The sequence below is a fragment of the Manis pentadactyla genome, chromosome 2 (genome assembly GCF_030020395.1).
Source record: "Manis pentadactyla isolate mManPen7 chromosome 2, mManPen7.hap1, whole genome shotgun sequence".
NCBI classification, from domain to species: Eukaryota; Metazoa; Chordata; class Mammalia; order Pholidota; family Manidae; genus Manis; species Manis pentadactyla.
Window position 1 is genome coordinate 233,990,115 of NC_080020.1, and position 20,215 is coordinate 234,010,329.

Genomic DNA, 20,215 nt, shown 5'->3' on the forward strand with positions numbered 1-20,215 from the left:
GCCTGACCGCACTGGGCCCACGGCAGAAGTGGGTCCCTTGGGACCTCCTCAGAAGGTAGGCAGGGGAAGGAAAGACCACGGTGCCCAGCATGACCCACTGGCAGCGGGCACTGCGGAAGGGGTCCTGCTCTAGCTCATGTCAGGGACGGGTCTCCTTTTTATGTTCCTGGTGTGGAGCTCAGCTGCAGCACCTTGTTTTCCTGGGTAAGGAGGGATTGGGGGATTTATTTATTTATTTTCTGCAAAAAAAAAACATCCAATAGGGAATGAAAATCACGCCTCCAAGAACATGCATTTTGCTCTACCCCTCCTGCTGAAGCAGGTACCCAGGTCGGAGGAAAGCGCATCAGAAGGAAAATCCGGCTGGGAGATGGGGGGGTCCTGCCGCGGTGGCCAGCCAGCCATGCCTCCACCTGCCCGGGAGCCAGGCTTTCCCCGCCTCTGTCTCCCCCGTGCCCAGACTGGAGGAGGCGGCTGAGCAGACCGCAGGTGTGATGGCGACGGGATTACACGATGGCTGTGAGCAGGGCCTGGCACCTGGCCAGGAGAAGTCCGACTTTGACCGTGGTGTTCATGACAGTGTCATGATGAAGGGAATACTCGGTTTATCGAGTGATATCGAGTGATCTTTCATTGAGGGATGGCCGAGTGCGTGGGGGCCAAGAGTCAGCCGGCAACTTCTCCGAAGGCCTGTGACACGCTCCTGTCCTCACCTCCCTGGCCCGCGTCCTCGGCGTGTGTCCCCAGGCACAACAGGCCCTCCAGCCGTGGCTTCTGCTTAAAGCTTCCTCCAGAGACACGCATGGCAGGGAGGCCCCTCTGCTGGCCCACAGGCCTCCACCGCTCATGGCCCTGAGGTGCCCTCACTGCGCCCCTACGCTGACTCGTGTGGAATGAGGGTTTGCAAGTTACCTTGGGCCAGCTGCACGGCTCTCAGTTAGAAGGCTGGCACTGTGCCTCTGTCAGCGGGGTGGCCACGCTGCTGGGATCCAGCTCTCTAGGAGCCATCAAACTGGATGCTTATCTGCGGGACGGCTTTTGGATGCAGAGTCTAGGGAGCGTGTGGAGCCTGCTCCCCTTCCCACTGCGTGATCTCAGCGAGGAGCAGGTGGCATGGCCTGAGCATTGCCGGGAGCAGCCGGGCTGAGCCATAGGACCTGACTACAGATTCGCTCCTTGACATTCGCTGAATGCCCCCTACGGGGCTGCAGAAGCATTGTGTGCCCCGGGGACGTGTGCCTCAAAATGTGATCGATAGTTCAGACTAGTGCTCCTGGCCTGTTTATCTCATTAGCCAGGAAGACAGAAAACTTGGCCCGCTGATGCCGAGGCTGGTGTGATCAGACACTTGTGCCAGGAGGTGAATCTCAGGGTCAGACGCTCTCCCAGGGCTGCAGGCCGGCCTGTGGGGTCACTTCCTCCAGGCCAGTGGCACTGAGAACAGAGACACGGTGGGGCTGAGGGCCAGAGGGCACTCAGGCCTTCCTTCCCTGGTCCTGTGAACTGGGGCCTTGTGGACAGGGCGACCCCCCACCCCCCCTCTACAGGAAGCAGGCAGGTGTCCAGACAGAAGTGTGGTCCCAGTGCAGGGAGCCCTGCGGGGACACAGCCCCCAGGGGCTATGGAGGCAACCAGCAAGCGTGGGGTCCTGGGTACATGGGTTCATGTGAGGGCTAGCACTGCATCCGTTTCTGGAATTTTCATTTTTTCCAATTTGGGTGGTGCTTTAGTTTCAGACTCCTTTCTGTAAGGTTTTTGTTGATGATTTGAATTCCTTAGCAAATTGTTTTCAGTGGGCAAAAGTTCAAAAATGAAGTTTTAGATTGAAGAGGATATTTAAAGTGATCATATTTCTTCCGTTTGTCGGGATACCAATGAAGTCATCAGGTAAAATTTCATGTTACTTTTGTGGGGGAAGAGGCCAACAAAGAGAACCGCTTAGGGCCTGAGCGGGCGAGCCAGCCCCGTACCTGGCATGGTGGCAGGTGTGGCCTACGGCGCTCCTAGGCAGGGGCGCAGTCCTGAGGAAGAGGTGCGGGCGCAGACCCCAGCTGCAGCACCCGCGTCCCTGCAGTGCTCTGACAAGCTGGCTCTCTAGAGTCGCCATGTGAATCAGCTGGACACACACACATGCATGCTCACAAGCAAGCACACTCAGGCACCCACAGTTCTCCCGTCTGTGAACGTATGAACCCCTGGGTGCTCTGATTAGGCTTCTGCTGATACCAGTTTGCACAGAGCTGTCTGTAACAGGGTTTGGGGAAGGTGGCATGGAGCCCGTGGGATGGTGGGGCACATGGGCAGGTTTCTCCTAGTAGGGCAAGTGCCAGGGTGGGTGTGTCTGCAGCAGGTAGAGCCCCATGGGATCGGCTTGGCTTTGCCAGGATGTGGTGAGAACCGTGTTGTGCATTTCTTCCTTGACATTATCTACAGCACTCCCCCTTTTCCTCCTGCTGGCATATTGGCTGACTCCTCCAATTTCCTGGGAGTTGTGGGGACTCTTCAGCAAATGTGATTCAGTGTGTGGCCTCAGAACTCACAGTCCAGCGGCCCCATGCCAGTCCTGACTGCAGAGCAACTCCATAAGCTGGGAAGTTCTGCCCCTTTGTTGTGGGCAAACAACCAAAGTTCAGAGAAGGTAGGGCACTTGTCTGAGGAGCCAGACTGGACTGTCAGGATCATGGCCCACTGTCCCATGCCACCGTGTTTTCTTCCCGATTATGGAATGTGCTGGGAGCTTGTACCGGCTGTGAAGGTGGCCCTCGAGTTCTCTGTGGTCCTGCGAGGAGGCGGCTGTGCTCATTCTAAGCTGCGCATCCCCCTGTGAACAATCTCAGTTCTGACTCAAAGGTCTCTGTAGGGCGGTCCACGGGAAGTGAAGTTAATCATCTTGTCACATCAGGATCTGCCTTCCCAGAAGGCCGCTTGCCCTGCACCCTCTCCTCCCCGTCTGGTCCAGCCCACTGAGACAGGATCGCGGGAGTCGGGCGGCAAGGCCTCCGAAGGTCCGTGTGACACTCAGTGAGACCCTCGGTCATTGGGGTCACGTGGCACGGCAGAGGCAGGACGCTCCCACCCAGGAGAAGCAAGTGCCCCCAGTGCCGGGCGAGAGTGGCTGCCGTCCCCACCGGGCATGCTGAGCGGAGGCGCGAGCCTTAGGGAGGCCCACTCAGCCCGCAGGAGCGTCACGAGGCCAGAGAGATGCTGTCCTCCAGGACGCGGCGTGACTTCCAATTAAAATGAGAATCACCAAAACTGTATTTTATGACTTCACTGGTATAACAATGAGTTTATTAATATTGCATATTAAAACATTTTCTCAAGTCTAAAAGCTCATTTTTATCTCCTGATTTAAAGTGTTGAGGCCCCACGTCTTGTGGCTTCTGTGTCACTGATGAAGCCCGAGCTGGCCGGGCCCTGGGGACGTGTGTAGGCTGAAGGAAATGGGAAGCAGGCAGGCAACTTTTAATACTGTGTCCATTTCCCATAATAAAAATAATAGTGTCAAAGGAAGAGTTTTGACATACTAAGGAATAAATCACTCTGTCTGCCAATAGGATTGATGGTGTCTTTGCCAAGATATTTCCCCTAAGTTTAAAATAGAAATGGAGATGAGCGATACGGTGCCATCTGGATATTTAACAACACTAAATGACTTCTCTCCTTCCCTGACCCAAAAAATGTATCACAGTGGGAGAAACAGACTGCCCTGATTATCCACTGGGTTCCAGAAACTGGGTCATCTTAGAGAGGTAAGTGTTGGGCTGAGGCCCGCCTGGTGTTTTCAGTAGTGAATTTACTTGGATGAAGTGCAAAGTGAGCCAGCTGGCTCTCTGCAGTGTTCGTGTGGTTAGTGGGAGGGTTTGTAAAGCAGGAATTGGGACTGAGAGCCCTAAGCTCCCACCCATTCATTGCTGCTCAGAGAACTTAGGCAAATCCCTTGCACCTGAGTTTCTCAGCAATCTGTAAGATTTATGCCAGTTCTGGTCCTGGTGCCACAGGCCTGAGGGTCACCCGAGCAGGTGCACAAGCAATAGCTTTGTGATGAATGGAGCGTGTTCAGACCTTAGGATTAGGTGATAATTCAGTGGGTGACTTTTTTAGACCGGAGGTGCACCAGGCTAGTTCACAGCCACACAGGAAAGGCCTGTCCCTCCTGCAGATTCACACGATGAAGCCTGACCCCCAGTGTGATGGTGTCGGGAAGCGGGGGCCTTTGGGAGGCCACGAGGTCTGGGAGTGGAGCCTTGGTGTGGGCGAGAAGGGCAGCAGAGCTAGCAGCCCACTCTCCTCTGCCCTGAGCACAGAGCAGAGCCAGTAGCGCGGCAGCCGGGGGAGTGCCCTCACCAGAACCTGACCGTGCCGGCACCCTGATCCCAGACTGTTGGCCTCTAGAACTGTGAGAAATGAATGTCTGTTGTCTATAAGCCACCAAGTTTATGGTACTTTGGTGTAACAGCCCAAATGACCAAGGCAAAGACCATTGGAATAGATCTAAATACAAATAAATGGTAAGCAAGCCAAAAATGTAATGGGAAGAGAAAGTGTGTTCCATCCTGGCCTGCACGTCATGGTGCCTCCCTTGCTCAGGTGGGGGCTTCAGGGGCAAACCTGCACGCTGCCCCCATCCTCACTGCACTGAGGGCCCGGGCCCGTAGGTGAGACAGGAAGCTTCCAGGAACTGCGGTTGGTGGCAAGCTGGTGTTTCTGCTGCACAAGCTTACCTGGTTCCTCTCGGACACTCACGGCTTCCCTTCAGCATCTGGGAGGACCCTAGGAGAGGTGCCACTTGGCGCAGTCTTGGAGCTTACCTGCTGGGGTGTGCCTCGGGCCCTACTGCCCGTGGCATCCTTCTGCAGCGGCGGGTGTGGAGAGGATGGAAGGAGAGAAATCTCTGAAGGATTGTATTAATGATCTAACAGAGCATTTTAATTAAGAGGGGTTCTCAGAATTCATAAAACTCTCTGAGCCAATTGAAGGTGTAGCCACGCCAGACTTTCTGTTTTGACTAAAGGGCAAAAAAGGACCAAGAAGCGCCTACGAATGTCATGGCCCAGGGCTTGGATTCACCGAGACGGAGACCTGATCTTAGGACTACAGAATGCTGCCCCATCCCTGACATCTAACCACCACACGAATAGGACCCCAGAATAATAGTAGAGGATCACACTCAAAGAACTGCACGTCTCAGACCCTATTTAAGAAGGAGACTCTAGGGAAACTCAAAGACGACAGAAGAGACTAAAACAAGGACACTAGAGGGGATTCAGCCTCTGAAACCACAGTTTCAGCGCACAGTGAGCACAGCCTACTGGCCAGGTGAACAGGAGGCCCCTGTTGAAGGCCTCCTCTCCACCTCAGTTCCATGTACCCAGTACATCACGTCCACTGTCAAGAAAAAATTGCAAGGCTTGCTGAAAGGCGAAAACCAGTTAGAAGATGCCAGCCAACCAGCAGGACCAGACTCAGTGTGACAGAGACCGGGAATCTAACCATGATCAACATGCTCAGGGCTAACGGGTGAAGCAGACAGTGTGAAAGAACAGGTAGTCATGTAAACAGAGAGATGGAAACTCTAAGAATAAAGAGGAAATACTGGAAATCGACACGGAGCTGTCGATTTTTTCTTTGTCATGGAACAGAAGTGCGTTTGATGAGCTCATCGGTGGCCTTGACATGGCCAGGGAAAGAATCTGTGAGCTTGCATATGTTTCAGTAGCAACTTCTCAAACTCAAAGGCAAAGAGAAAAAGGAATGGAAAAAAAGAACCAAGTATCAAAGAACTATGGGGCAATTACAGAAAGTTGGCATATGCATAATGGGAATAGAAGAAGAAAGGGACAGAAGAAATGTCTGAAATAATAATGGCTGAGGACCTTCTAAAATTAACGGCAGACTTCAAACTGCAGATACAGTGGCTTACGCATCTATTAGAATGGCCGAAACCCAGAGCACAGACACCGCCAAGTGCTGGCGAGGACGTGGAGCAGCAGGAACTCGCACTCGCTGCTGGTGGGAAGGCAGAGGGTGCAGCCGCAGGCTGGTGGTTCCTTACAAACCTAGACACAGGCTTCCCGTACGACCCAGCAGCCCTACTTCATGGCATTTACCCAAAGGAGCTGAAAGTTCATGCGCATGGATGTTTACAGCAGCTTTATGCATAAGTGCCAAAGATCAGAAGAAAGCAAAAGTTGAAGAAAGACACATCACTTAATAGATGAATAGAAAAACAAACTGTGGTACGTCCTTACTGTGAAATATTACTCAGCCCTAAAGGGGGGTGAGCTATAAAGCCATAGACAGGAGGGAGGACCATTAGCCATACTGCCTAGTGAGGGAAGCCAGTCTGAACAGGTCTATGCTGTGTGATGCTGACTCCAGGACATTCTGAGAAGGTAGAACTGGGAGCCAGGAAAGAGATCAGCTTTGAACAGACAAGGATCTGGGGTGGGGTGGGGGGTGGTGATTAGGTGGGGCACAGGGGGCTTGGGGTCAGTGGGACTTCGGTGTGATACTGTAATGATGGGCAGTGATATTATGTATTTGTCAAAATCCATAGACTGTACAGCCTGGAGTGGACCCTAGTGGACACCACAGGCTTTCACAACAGTGATGTCACTGTTATTGGTCATCAGTTATAGCAAGTGCACCACACTAATGGGGGGTGTTAGTGATGAGGACAACTGTGGGCTGGGGGGACAGGGTGGGTGGAGATTCACTGTAATTTCAGCTCAACTTTTCTATAAATCTGAAACTGCTCCTAATAAATATAGTTTATTAATTTATATTAACAATTAATAACTATATTAATTAAAATAGTTTAATAATTAAAAAACCCACAATCCTCTAGCCTTACAATCCCCAGAGAGAACTGAATATTTAGCTATATTTTCTTCCAGTATTTGTCTAAGTGACTATTTTTATAATTCAATTGTATTGGTATTGAATATATAGATTTCTAACCTAAAGTTATTGCTTTATAATAAATCTCTGTGACAAATCTTAAGCATTTCCCCTGAATATTCTATTGGGGGAGGGAATATTCTATTAAGACGTGGTCACTAAATATTCTGTTAACACATGGTTATGAATGGCTGCCTACTAGTCTCTCATGTGAATAATTCTTACAGATTGAAGTTCAGGTGCTTCCTATTATTGAACAGTCATAGAGACCTCTCTGTGCATTTCTGAAACTCTCTTTCAATCAGCTCTTAGAAGTGGGGTTACTGGGTGGCAGGGAATGAACCCTAAAATATGTGGGATGTAAACTCACCAGACCTGGTGATACTCCAATGTTTGATTTTGTCGTTTTCCCAGCAAGTGTATCTTCCTCCGATAAACACCCCTTGATGCCCGCCTAGGAGTTGGGAGTCAGTCCCTGGAGGCACAGCAGCGAATACAGTAGATGCTGTTTCTTTCCGTTTTGAGTCCTGCCCTGTCTGTTCATGTTTAACAATCATGGTTGTTCACATGCTAGAGATAAATCTGAATTCTTTAAGAAACAGAATTAAAAATGTGCACATCTTCCTTCTCTGGAATCATTTATTTTCATTGTCTTCCCTGACAAATATTTCTGCTTTTCTTTCTCAGTGCGGCCCTGCCCGTTGTTCATTCAGGATGACCTCTACCCCAGCGGGCCCGCTTGGCTCAAGTCCTTTAAAATGATTAATTGATGATGACCTTTGAATTAAGATACCATATTTTTCTTGATTCTAGGATGGATATTTTTCACCAGAATGTTTCCGGAGTCTGAATGTAGCTTGTAATTGATGGCTGCTTTTAACCATGTCTTCTTTTCCCTCTGCAAAGCTGTTAGTAAATGGACGGCACATCCTGTAAGTGACGGCACCTTAGGATCAAGGCGATAGGGTGATCCTCGCAGGGTGTGGTGGAGTGGGATGGCTCGCGTCCTGACTGGCACGGTGAATTCCATCTCACAAACTTTGGCTAAGGAAAGTTGCAGCAAGACCCTCCCCCGGAACGCTGTGTAATGTCCTCGTTGTGTCCCTTTGTTGCTGATTTGGGCTGCTTTCTGGTTTCCATTACAGCCGTCTTCAGCCCCTGTCGTGCCCAGAGCAGAAGGAGGCGTAGTGGTCCCTGAGTCGCTGGACAGCAGGCTGCTGCACTGGCCCCCACCCATCACCGTGTGGGGCACCCGTCTAACCTTACCATTCTAGGGGCTTCTGCACGAGGATTTTGTAGGGCCGCAAACCTACAGTTGGAGCATCTTTCAGGAAGATGTCTATCTAGCTTACAACTTAAAAGCAAACACTTAACAATATGGCAACACAAACTCCTAAAGGAGCACCCCCTCCACATGGGGGGGAAGCGGGATGAGCTTGTTACTTAAGAATGGAAAGGACATTGCTGCTTAAGGGGGGAAGAGTGGAGCTTGTGGATTGCCCCCTAAAACGGGTGGCCATTTATGTTAATGGGGATGCGAGCAACGATGAGGCAGGTTCAGGCCGGCACACGGCTGTCCATCCACCTCCCGGCCAGTGCGCTGGCAACCCTGCCCTGGCAGGCCAAGGGCAGACGGCGGACGCTGTGCTGCCTGTGTTCTGGCCCCGGGCCACCCAGGCCGGGCTGCGGCTTCCTGCAGGGGCTCAGAGCTGTGACATAGGTGCTCAGGGCTCCGTCTGCAAACTGACAGATGCCTGCAGGAAGAGGGGCTCTGCCTCTCTGCTTCTCTCTCCTTCCCGCTTGGAGTTTGGTGGTGCCTTATGTGCATTTATTGTATTTCTGGAGCACTTGAAAACAGGCTGTGTGGTGCTTTAAGGAAAAAATAACGAAATGTCAAATCTAGGGCAGTCAAAACACGAAATCAGGGAACACAGGGACAAAAGCTCTCAAGCAGAGGCTGCAGCTACGAGCGCACCCCCACCGGGAGGGGGAGGGCCCCCGATTGCCCGCTGCACATCCACCTCCCACTGGCGCCCTCACCTCGGAGTCAGTGCTGCCGGCCCCGCACCACCGCCGTCCCCCTGCGGCACAACCCTCAGACCATTGCCTCACCAACACGCCCGTGCGATTCCCGCTGGCTCTCTATTGTCCCTTGGTAAGCAAAGCCTTGGGCTTTGCCCACCCGCCAGCAGGGCCCTTGCCTGCCGTACAACACACGCCTTGCTCCTGTCTGGCCCCTAATGCCCACCTGGTGCCTGCTGGTGAATGGCGCTTATTGGAGGAAGAGAGTGCCTTGAAAACACGAGATGAGCGTGTCCTCTCTGCGAGGACCGCGCCATCTCTCTCGTGCACCACCCCCTCCGGCTGGCTGCCCTTACGAGCTCTCCTTGAACCCCCGTGCCTAGGCCCCCTTCGTGTGTGTGCGCCTGGCTGATTGCTCCTGGTCCCAAGGAAGGCTGTCTTCCTGCCTCTGTGACTTTGCTCAGGGAGCCCCCTCCTCTGCTGCCCCTGCGAGTGGGCTGGGGCATCTCACGCCTCCTCCCGCAGGTGCTTCTGTGTGACATCAGACCTGATGGGGAGTGTCTCCATCCTTTACCCTTCCCTGTTTTCCTTGGCACCTGTTGGCACCTGTTGGAAGACATTGAGTCTTTCCAGCATCCACATAGTCACAGCAGGGCAGCAGGTGTCACCTCTGAACAAGCCTTGTACCCACCCCATAAACATGTGGCACTGTGATGTGCCCTCAGGGTCATAGAAAGTGCTAGAAGGACTCATAGACCTTGTCTAGACAAGTCACTTTAATTTACCAGGGAGAGAATTGGGGTCCTGAGAGAGGAAGCCATTGGCCCAAAGTCCCACAGCCCGGGTCTCTGACACCCATCCTACGCTCACTTTTAGAAAGGAGGGGTGTTTGTGTGTGGTGGTTTCTTATACTGACAGTAAGAAGTGATGTCTTTAAAAAGGTTATCAGTGTTATTATTCCTGTAACCACAGACTAAAGCAATTACTCAGCTTTCTAGACACATCACCTAAGTCCCCAAATATCAAGGAACAATTCAGTTCTGCCTTACAATCACCCATCAGTGTAATCTTGACAGATTTACCTTAATCCTAATAGTACAGATGGTAATAAAGTATCTTAAAGTGTACCTTCTCTTTAGGAAGGAGAGGGAAGCATGGCCTCATATAAACCATGTAGGTCCTTAAGGTGGAGAAGTCCATGAATCTGTCTGTAAATGCTGGTGAGCACATCCTAGAGGCAGAGAGCAGGTGCGGGGCTTACACGTTGCTGACGTCACTGCACACGTGTCGTGCTGCGCCAGCTCCATGCCAGCCACGTGTCAGGGTGCCACACAGGGCTGCCCTGGCCGTCCCCCTGAACAGGTGGTGAGCCATGCTGTGATCTGCAGATTTAAGGTGGAAGATGAGAGGCAATAATGGAAGATGAAAAGAAATAAACAATTCTTACCAACCAGACTTGGGGCCAGAGAATAAGAGAGTCTCTGTATCTCTGTACGAAGGGATCTGAGGGCAGAGACTCCCCAGTGCAAACCGGGGGCCCAGGTTGGTGCAGGCTGGCCTGGCGAGGCCCGGACCTGACATGCTGACACCTTCTTCAGTTAGACACCAGGGCGCACGGAGAACTGAACAGAGTCCTGTTTCCAGAAATGAATGAACACACGTGGCTGTGTGTTTCATTTTCATTTTCTTGTAATAAGCAAACAGTCAATGACATAAAAATGGCCAGTGCATTTGTGTTCAGGGACAAGGAAGACCGGGCACCTGAAGCCACAGACGCTTAAGATCCATGCGAGGGTGCGAGGGAGGCTCCACCTGGGGGCAGTGGGAGAGAGTTTCTCTCAGGGTGTTAGTGGCTGTGAGGCCGAGTCGCCCTGGCGGACTGGCGCCCTGGTCTGAGCTCTGGCCCTCGTACGTGTGCCCCTAACAGGTGCGGGCTGCTTAGAGGGGCCCTGCGTCTGGAGAGCTGACCCACACTGGCTGAGCAGTGAGGTGAATGTCTTCCCTTGGTGATTCTTTCTTACCAATTAACGCCTCCCTGATGCCTGTCCCGGGCCTGCCACACACCCGGGTCCGCTTGCCTCTGTGCGTCATCAGATAAAATCCACCCCCACTGGGTGAGAGCCCCGGCGTGCGAGTCACCGAGCTGGACCTGTGAGCAATAATACAGCCGTGAAGATGCACTGCCTGCCCTCAAGGAGCTAGAATTTAACGGAGATAAAATCAGACACACCCAAAGCTAACACAGAATTGGAACATTGTCCACATATGAATCACCTTTAATTATACGCTGATTATATAGGTCCTCCATCAGTTCGCCTTAGCTGCTTACTTCCTGAGGGCTGCACCGTAAGCTTTGAGGGGGCTGAAGCAAGGATTCCCTTAAGTTTTGATGCCCAGGTCAGATGTCTATGGGGCTCCGGGGCCTTGATGACGAGTGGGGCAGGGGGCTCAGGGTGGCCGGTGGGGGAGGACGTGAGCTGGCCTCGAGGCACAGGAAGTAGATGAGTGTGTGGCCCAGCCTGCCAGGGTAGTAACTGGGGTGTCATCTGCCCCTGGGATGAAGAAAAGGCCGCTGGCCCACATGCAGAGGGATCTGGGTGTTACTGCGCTGGTGTAAACCCTGGAGGCGGGCAGCTACCCACACAGGAGGGTCCCTCCTGCCGAGACAGCCCAGTGCACAGGGTGAGCCTGGCAACCGGCTTGCCGCAGACAGGGTACAGGGTGCGGAGTCATGCTGCTTCAGTTAACGGAATGGCGCACGAGCGAGTGAAGATCAGCCGGAGGGGGGCGGCTGGGTGCACCGGCCTCCCGGGAGGACAGCGTTTCGCCCACCATCGCCGTCCGCACATTAGGGTGTTGGCACTCAGACAGGGAGCGTGGTCCAAGCTAGAATCTGCCTGCCATGCTACCCCTAGCCCTGCCCTCCAACCTCTCCAAGCTTCCTTTCATGGCCCCCCAGGTACAAGTAGATCTGTGCTGGGTCCTCTTCACTCCTGAGGCGATGATTTCAATTTGCTTTCAAATCCTCTAACGCTGCTCAAACGCACCTCTTGGAAACTGCAGTGCACCCATGGGCCTCGGTGTCCAGGATGGTTCCCGTGGCACCAGCCCCCGAGCCCGGAGCTCACAGACCACCCCAACCGCTGGGCCTGCCAGGGGCCTGGCTCTTGCCTGGCCTTGGTCTCCAGCACCACCCACACCCCACTTCTGGGTCTACTTCTCCAGGACCCCTCTGTCTGCCCCACCTTGCCCACTGGGGTGGCACCCTGCCCTCTGCCCCATAACCTCTGGGCACATCTTCCTTATAATATGGCATTTTAGGACTTGCCCCTTGTCAACTATGCCACCATGGCTGGTGAGCAAGCTCCTAATGGAGGGAGAGCGCATGTCCCGACCCAGGACACAAAGGGTGGAGATCAATGAATTGCTTCTGTTTATCTCTTTTTATAGGTTTAACTACTTACATGTTTTTTTTAGGTCATATACCTCATTTTATAGTTTTATCATTTTAATAACTTTCTAATACAGCAAAAATAGACCACATGGCCTCTTAACCATTACAAAGTATTTGCGTCCTCTGATCTGAGAGCAGTTGTGGATAAAAGGCACCTGATTGTGCAAACACATGTGAAAAGATCATTTGCCCATCACTTGTCTTTTGAAGAGCACCAGTGGGACGTGGCTATGGTAGCGTTGCCTGGGGAGAGCTCCTCTGCTGGCGGATGACACATACTAACTGGTGAGTGTGGTATTTACAGTTGCATGGCAGTGTTTGCTGATGTTCCTGCTCTCTGGGTCGATGCTAGAGGAAGTTACATGTTTCCATGAGCATAGATGTACAGAGGTCCTAGAAATACGTGCACACGTACCGATGAAGTTACCAGGAGGCTGGGCTCAGGGCCTGGGTGACAGCTTTCAGGATGAGTGCCCTGGGCTTAGGAAAGCCACCCACCCGCCTCACCATGGCCCATCCGCATGAGGCAGGCCGGGACGGCAGCTGACGGAATGAGCGCTCTGTGCCCCCCTTGCATGGGCAGCCACGGAGGCCGAGGCGAGCTGGTGATGCTGTCAGTGGGGGCAGCACGAGCACCAAGCCAGCAGTGTGGGACCTGTGCCCGACTGTGGGAGAAGCCTCTGTGCACGCCGCCGGGGTGGCAGCCACTTTGCTGGGGGCCCTGCACAGCACAGTATTCTGGTCCACACGGTGGTGCCATGACTCACTGCTCAGGCTCCACTTTCCTTAGTCACTGAACGATGGAATGTGTCGCAGCCCCATTCGCCTCCATGACGTTAGTGGTTTTTAGGTTCGGTGCAGCGGCGCCCTCCCTATAGGCCAGGCAAGAGGAGCCCCTCAGACCCCAGGGAGGCATCTGTTTGTCTGACAACCTGCTTTCCCACCGTCCCCAGAAGGCACCTCCCTGAAGCTCACCTGGAAACCAGTTCAGCAGGGCTGGTGTGAGCCTCCCAGAACTCACAGGTCTATCAAGAACTGTACATTTGGGTTTGAAGAGCCAGAACTCATCAGTCCCTTCCTGACTGCCCTGACCTCTGCGTGTGTTCCGAGAGGGCCTGTTCTGGGGCGTGAGTCCGCCGGCTGCTGTATGACAGTGAGGTCATGTGCTCAGGTACAGGCCGTATGAAGAGCAGGAGAAGTTAGACTTCTCCCCGGGAAGCCGGGAAGCCGGGAAGCCGGGAAGCGCCACAGTCTCCCTGAATCTCGCTAAGGGAAGGGTGACTGTGACTTTGCCCCGCCCACCACTACTGGGTTTTTGGGAGCAGGTGAGGGAGCAGCCCCTTGCCCTGGGCCAGCTGGGGCAGGAGAGGGGTGGAGGCGCAAACCAACCCCAAGGGGCCGCCCCCGGGAGGCCAGCATTGGGGTGCTCTGCCTCAGGAGCCCCTTGGGTCGCCAGATGCCAGAGCTGCCATCAGTGCCGAGGACAGCTGGGGGTTTGCCCTTCACCAGCAGACACTGTGGTTCAGTCTTTCACAGTCACTCCTAAAAGGGGGGTTAAAGATCACTGTGGGTGCTTGGATAAAGAGAGACCCATTCAGATCCAGGCCTCCTTGAGATTTTATGTGAAGGGTTAGCAGGGGAATGGTCTGCGTGGTGTGAAGGGGGAAGCAAGGTCTTTGTCTTGAGCTTCTGGCTGAATGAGGCTTCTCTCAAGGCATTCTGAGAATGTAGGGCTCGGATGTAGCCCCTGATCCGTGGGCAAGTAGGAGCAAGCGAGTGGTCCTTGATTAGGACAAGTACACGGGGGCACAGGCCTGAACACTTGCTGGCAGCCTCAGGGTTCTACCAGCTACACCCACAGCCTCTTCTTCGAGCCGGCCTTCCTGGTAAATAATCGTGGGCTTGAGCACCGGCCAGGCCAGGCAGCTGGCCTCAGCACAGTCACCTCCTGGCTGTGTGATCTCGGGTGGAGGGTGTAATTCCCATGTGTAAATCTGGGATAGTGCTGCCCGTGGATCGTTACAGGCTTGGGAGTGAGCTCTGTGCCGGGTGCCTGGCAGTGCTCAGTGGACGGCTCAACAGCCCCCCTCTTTGGAACTCACTATACTCCATCCTCAACCATTTACTAGAAGGTTCTGGGTGTGTGCTGGCTGCAGAGGGCATAAAATCAGCAAGATGGCATTTCCAACCCAAAGTGTTCTCACACCAAGTTAAAAAATTCATAGATATGAAACTTCAGGGCTACCCATGTCCAGGTTTTGCACCGTTTTAAACAGACGCAGGATAGTGGTGTTTGTCACGCATGCTGAGTTCTCCCTTCCATGTAGCTTTTTAGGAGACCACAGTTAAAGCTCAGTGGGGAAGGAATTCTGCCTAATTCCTCTGACTTCTGCATGGACAGGGCACTGAGGGAGCACTTCTGTGCAGGGGAACTGCCCTGGAAGGGGGCCCGCTTGTCCCTTCCCTGAAGTGTGACACCGAGTGGGGGTTTCTGTGCTCACCCCAGGTGCTGGCCCCTGGCCAGCCTTCCTGCAGACAGGTGACCAGGATGCAGGTTGTACTGGGCCCCCGAGGGGGCTCTCCTCCAGTCTCGTCCGCCCTCCAGCGCACTGTCCTAGTTCTCCTGAGACTCCTCGGGCCCTTCAATCCGTTCTGAGTCTTGCTCTGAGGATGCATCTTCGTTAAAATGGTCTTGATCATATTGCGCTCCTGTGGGAAGCTTCAGTGCTTGATGGTCAGCCTGCCATTCTTAGTAACTGATCCCACACCCTTCCCAGACGGCCCCATGGTACGCCTGCTCTTTCTTTGGCTGGAGACCAAGGGAGTGTGTCTGCATCTTGCCCTTCTCTGCCTCAGCCCCCGGCTTATGCTGGGGCCCCTACCCTCTGCTGTGCCATTCTGGGCTCCTGTCCCGAGTGGTGCCTTTCCGACCCTACCCTTTCTTAGACGATGTCCATCTAGTCCCGCTCCATAAGGGCTGGCTCAGAGCTGTCCTCCACATGGTGCACGGGCATCTCCCATCCTGGTCGTGAGCCTCGGAGAGCAGCGGCTTCCTGCAGCCCCTTCCTGCCAGCCCTCCTCCCCTGGAAGTGTTGGCAGCACCCTCTCTTAAACAGATGTGCTCAAGAAAAGTATGTGAATTGCAGTGGAATAGATCAAGAGGGTGGGAAACAAGCCAACTGCGGATCTGTTTTTTGGCTTCCTGGTTCAGGGCCCCACCCTGCCGTGCCCGCCTGCCCATGTTTTGGAAAGAGCTTTGCATGAGCCCCCACTGAGCCTGTTCATTAAATGCAGGAGGAAGATGCAGGCTGTGGCTTATCCTGACATGTGACATTACCAAGGGGCTGTCATACCTGCCACTCTCTGCTGGAGCTGAGAGGCCTGTAATTATAATGAAAGCCAAACGGGCTCCCTCAGAGCCCATACCCAGGAGGAGGGCTGGGCTTCCTCCTGTGCAGTGCTAACCCCCCCTGTGCAGACTAAGCAGTCTCAGGAAGAGAGCCCACACCTGGGAATCCATGGTGCTTCCTACGTGCGGCCCGCTCACATCACCTCACCTGCGGGAAGCAAGGCCGGGTGGGAGCCTGGGTGCGGGAAGGCCAGGATCTGCCCTGTGGGTGTTCATGTTCACCCACTTCTAATTCTGAGTCCTTCCCATGCTCAGGTTGGAGGCAGCAGACATGCTAGGAAGCGAAGCCTGAGAGCAGCCTGGGTTATAGTGGGTCAAGGTTTGAGATGAATGGAAGAAAGGAACAGCAGGGATGTGCCCTTGGGAAGAGTAAGGCCAATGGACGGGCCCCCAGGAGCGCCAGGCAGCGGCTGGAGAGACGCGGCCGGCGGCGGGCACTTGGAGCTGCCTGATGGGGGTGCCGTGCAGAAGGCCCCTGAAGCCAGGGAAGCTGGAGTCCTCCCCGCCTCCTTCATGCCTCTGATCAGCCAGGCAGACTCAGGCAGGTACTGGCACCTGTCCTTGCTGTGAGGCACTGGCCACGTGCCCCACAACCACGCAGAACACAGACGGCCATTGTGGGGAGAGGAGCTCAGGGGACACAGTGAGATGGCCCCCGTGACCTCGCTTCCAAGCAGGAGGAGGTGGGCCCAGGGGAGGGGTCACGGGCGGCGCCCGGCGGGAGCCTGCAGCACCCCTGCCCTCGCAGCCACGGGGAAGAGCAGCGGGTCAGCCGTGTTTCCTCAGGAGTGAAGTGGGAGCCCGGGGCAGAGGCCCAGGAGCTCCCCAGGGGGCTCACGGTAATTGGGGGAGGAGCTGGGATTCCTCCCCGAGGCCAAGCTCTCCTGCAGCAGAAGTCAGGTGAGCGTGAACTTGGCTTTGGGGAAGGGATCTCATTCTCTGGGCCTCAGTGTGCTGACTCGTGGAGTTTTGAGTAGACAGGAGTGGCACCTCGGCGGGCTTGCCCTGGGGATCTCAGTGAGGGTGGTTCAGTGCTGGTGCCAATCTAGGAACTGGTGTTTGTGCTCTGGTAGGAATAGTCTTCTGGCCAGGCTGGCTGTACCAGGCCAGCGAATCCCAGAGGTTCTGAAGTCTCTAAGTGTGTTGAGAGGGTCCAGTAGGGGCATGGACTGCAGGTGGTGTTGGCCATGGCCTTACGGAGATGCGTGCCCAGGAACTCGCTCGGTCGCGGGGGTCGGGAGGCTGGCGGTGGCGTTCAGTGCCTTGGAAAGCCCCTGAGGGTCTGTGTTTTCTTAGGTCTTTGCAGGGAGCTTCCCAAGGCGGCGGCCCTGTGGAGAGCCGGTCTCAGGTTCGCAGCTTAGCTACGTTTCCTTGCAGACGCAGGAATTGAATGCCGACGTGCTGTCAGTGACTACAGGAAGAAACCCACCTCTCCAGATCAGAACGCCCCAGTCACTCCAGATCTCACTGTGGGCGATGACGTCTCCCTGGCCTGGGGTGGACGGGCGGCGTGCTGAGGAGGGCCTTCGGGGTGGCTGTGGGTTCAGTGTGGAGGGGATGGGCAGGCTTGTCGCAGATGGGCATGGGGACAGGAGCACATGCTAGTCAAAGGGGGGACCATCCAGGCCCTTCCCAGAGGGACCCCAGTGGCCATCGCGTGACTCGGAAGTCGGGGCTGGAGTTACGTGGCTCCTCCTGTGCCTCTGGAAGTGAGCACAGGGCCACAGAAGGCATCGGATGCCGTTCCTGAAACTACTGTTGCAGAGTGAAGTGCAGCCGGCCTGCTCTGTGTTTTTCTCATTCAGAGTGAGGTTCCACTTGCTGGGAGGTGGGAGTTGGTCAGGGTGCCCTGATGGCCTGCACACCCTGCAGCAGGGCACAACAAACTTTTATGTTAAATCAGACACAACATTGAGCACAGAAATGTGGTAGCAGGCTCTAAAATATTCAAAGAAGACTCTTAGCATGGAAACGCAAAATGAGAACATCCCATTTAGCCTATTCTGTTGTGTTTATTAGATAAAAGACATCATTGGAGTATTTGAGATAACGCCTTAATTCTGAAGAAAGATGCTAAAAGTCCGTTTGACTGAGCATCTTCTATGTATAGGAGCCCTGCTGATGTTTTACTTCTTTACAACCGATCCTTTCAACACCACTGAAGGGGAATTTTACTCCCACTTTCTGTATGAGAAACCTGAGTTCAGGCTAAGTAATTTGCCCTAAAGAAAGAGGCGGCGACTGGATTCAAGCCGCAGGTCTCTCTGGCTCCAGATCTGCTGTCTTTCCACTGAGCCTGGTCCAGTCCAGGCAGGCCCGCCAAAGGAGGCTGGGAACCCCAACCTGATGTCCACGGGGCAGCAGTGTGCCTTCCTGAGCGGGGGGAAGCGTGGCACCCTCCACTCACCGTCTCTGCCACGCGTGCTGAGGGCTTCGTACCAGGACTGCAGCCCCTTCTGAGGCCTGAATGAACTTGCCTTTGTGTTCTGGGCAGTTGCTGAAACAGCAAACGGTGCCGGTGTGCCTCACAGCGTGTGGGACGGAGCTGCCTACAGAGAGGACGCGGGGAGAGGCAGCCTGTCTGGCCAGGCTCCAGCCGTCTGTCTGTGACAAAAGGGCAGGAAACAGGAGGCGCCTGCAGCCCTGCCTCCCAGACACTCCCCGTGACCTTGTTTGGCCTGAGGATGACTCGCAGCGGGTGTGGCTGAAATGGCTGGGCGGGGAAGGCGATGGGGGAAGGTGAACTGGAGCTCCGCCTGAAACCGAAACAGCCCAGTTTAGGCCATAAGCTGACAATCTAAAAGCATCTGGCTCTTTCAAATCATGCCACTTCTCACCTCTTTGCCCTAGGTGGGCCTTCCCACCCTACCCGGTGTTGTGCCATGGCTCCCCTTGCCAGGATGGCGCAGGGGCTCCCTGCCGCCTCGTTGCATCACAGGATGCAAGCCTGGGCGAATTCTCCAGCCCGACCTCATCTTCAGACAGGTTGACCAGTTGTCCCGTGCTCAGTGCTTCTCTCATTCTGTGGTCCACAGATTGGCTGACTGCTCTCATTTCTGGAAAACACCCTCGAATTCATCCCTTGAGGAATAATAGCTCAAGGATCGCCTCCACTTGGAAGACTTCCTGGACTCCAGGCCTTATGGAGACATTTCCAGCATTACATTCTGGGATTGTTTTCTGCCTTGCTGTCATCCCGCAGGGGACAGTGAGATCTTTAGAAGCAGAAATGCTTCGGGCTTTCGTGTTACCTCCTGTGCTAGCAGATTCTTGGTGAATGGTAGGTACTCAATGTACATTTGGTGAATAGAGTAAGTGATTTCTTTGTGACCTTAGATAGGAAAAAGATTTTTGTTGAGACGATACAGTCATTGTAAAAGAACACATTGCAAGTATACACTGATTTCCCAGCAAATATTTAATGAATGCATTTTATGTGCCTATAAAGTAGCATTGGGTGACAAGCAGGATTTGCCTTATGCAAGAAATTAGAAGGGATGGTTTGCATGCCTTACATGACTATCATACCTGCAGGTCTAGACAGTGCCTCGTACATGGTGAGCGCCTGATAAACGTTTGCTGAATGAATGAATGAATGAATGAATGAATGGATAAATGAATACAATGCTCTAGGTCTTATAATGACTTTCCACAGATGTGGTCTTCACACTAAATTCACCCTAAACCCCCAGGAAATGTGCACTGGTCACTACCCCAATTTTAGATGATGAAACTGAGACACGGGTGCTCAGTGACTTGTCCGGGTTATCAGAGCCCAGAGCCAACGGCAGCAGGGCTGAGCCCAGATGGGGCCTCTTGGCTTCCAGTTTGTTCTGACTGCTGACTGGGGGTCTGTGAGCTCCTGTGCACCTTAGTTACTTGCTCCACAGGCTCTTCCAGAGCACGGACAATGAGCAAGCAGGGATCTTGGGCTGCGCCCCCAGGGTGAGTCAGAGGTGGGCGTGGGCCTGCCCTGAGGGGTATCTGGCTCACCAAGGTCATCTGCAGCGTCTGACTGTGCAGGCTGTGGGCCGAGGGCCGAGGATGGAGGACCTCCCTTCATACAGAGTTGGCGGTGTCTGCGTTAGGCAAGGTGTCACGGTGCAGGGGACAGAACGTGGTTCAGTTGGGGCGGCGGTGAGAGCTGGGCCCATAGGTAGCCGAGCACCTTCTGCAAACAGGCCTTGTGCAGGGTTTAAGGATAGAGAGAAACAGCGTGTCCCTGCTGGCTGGGGCGCTGGGCCAGTGGGGGGACAGACACGCAAGTGGCAGAGAAGAGACACCCAACCAAGACGGTGCTGGGCAGGGATGGGCTCAGGGAGGAGAGGAGCCCGCTGTCCCACAGGCGGCATGGGGACAAGGAAGGGGAGTCACCCTGAAGGCACAGGGAGCAGCATGTTCAAAGCCAGCGTTTTTGGAGAAGCGGA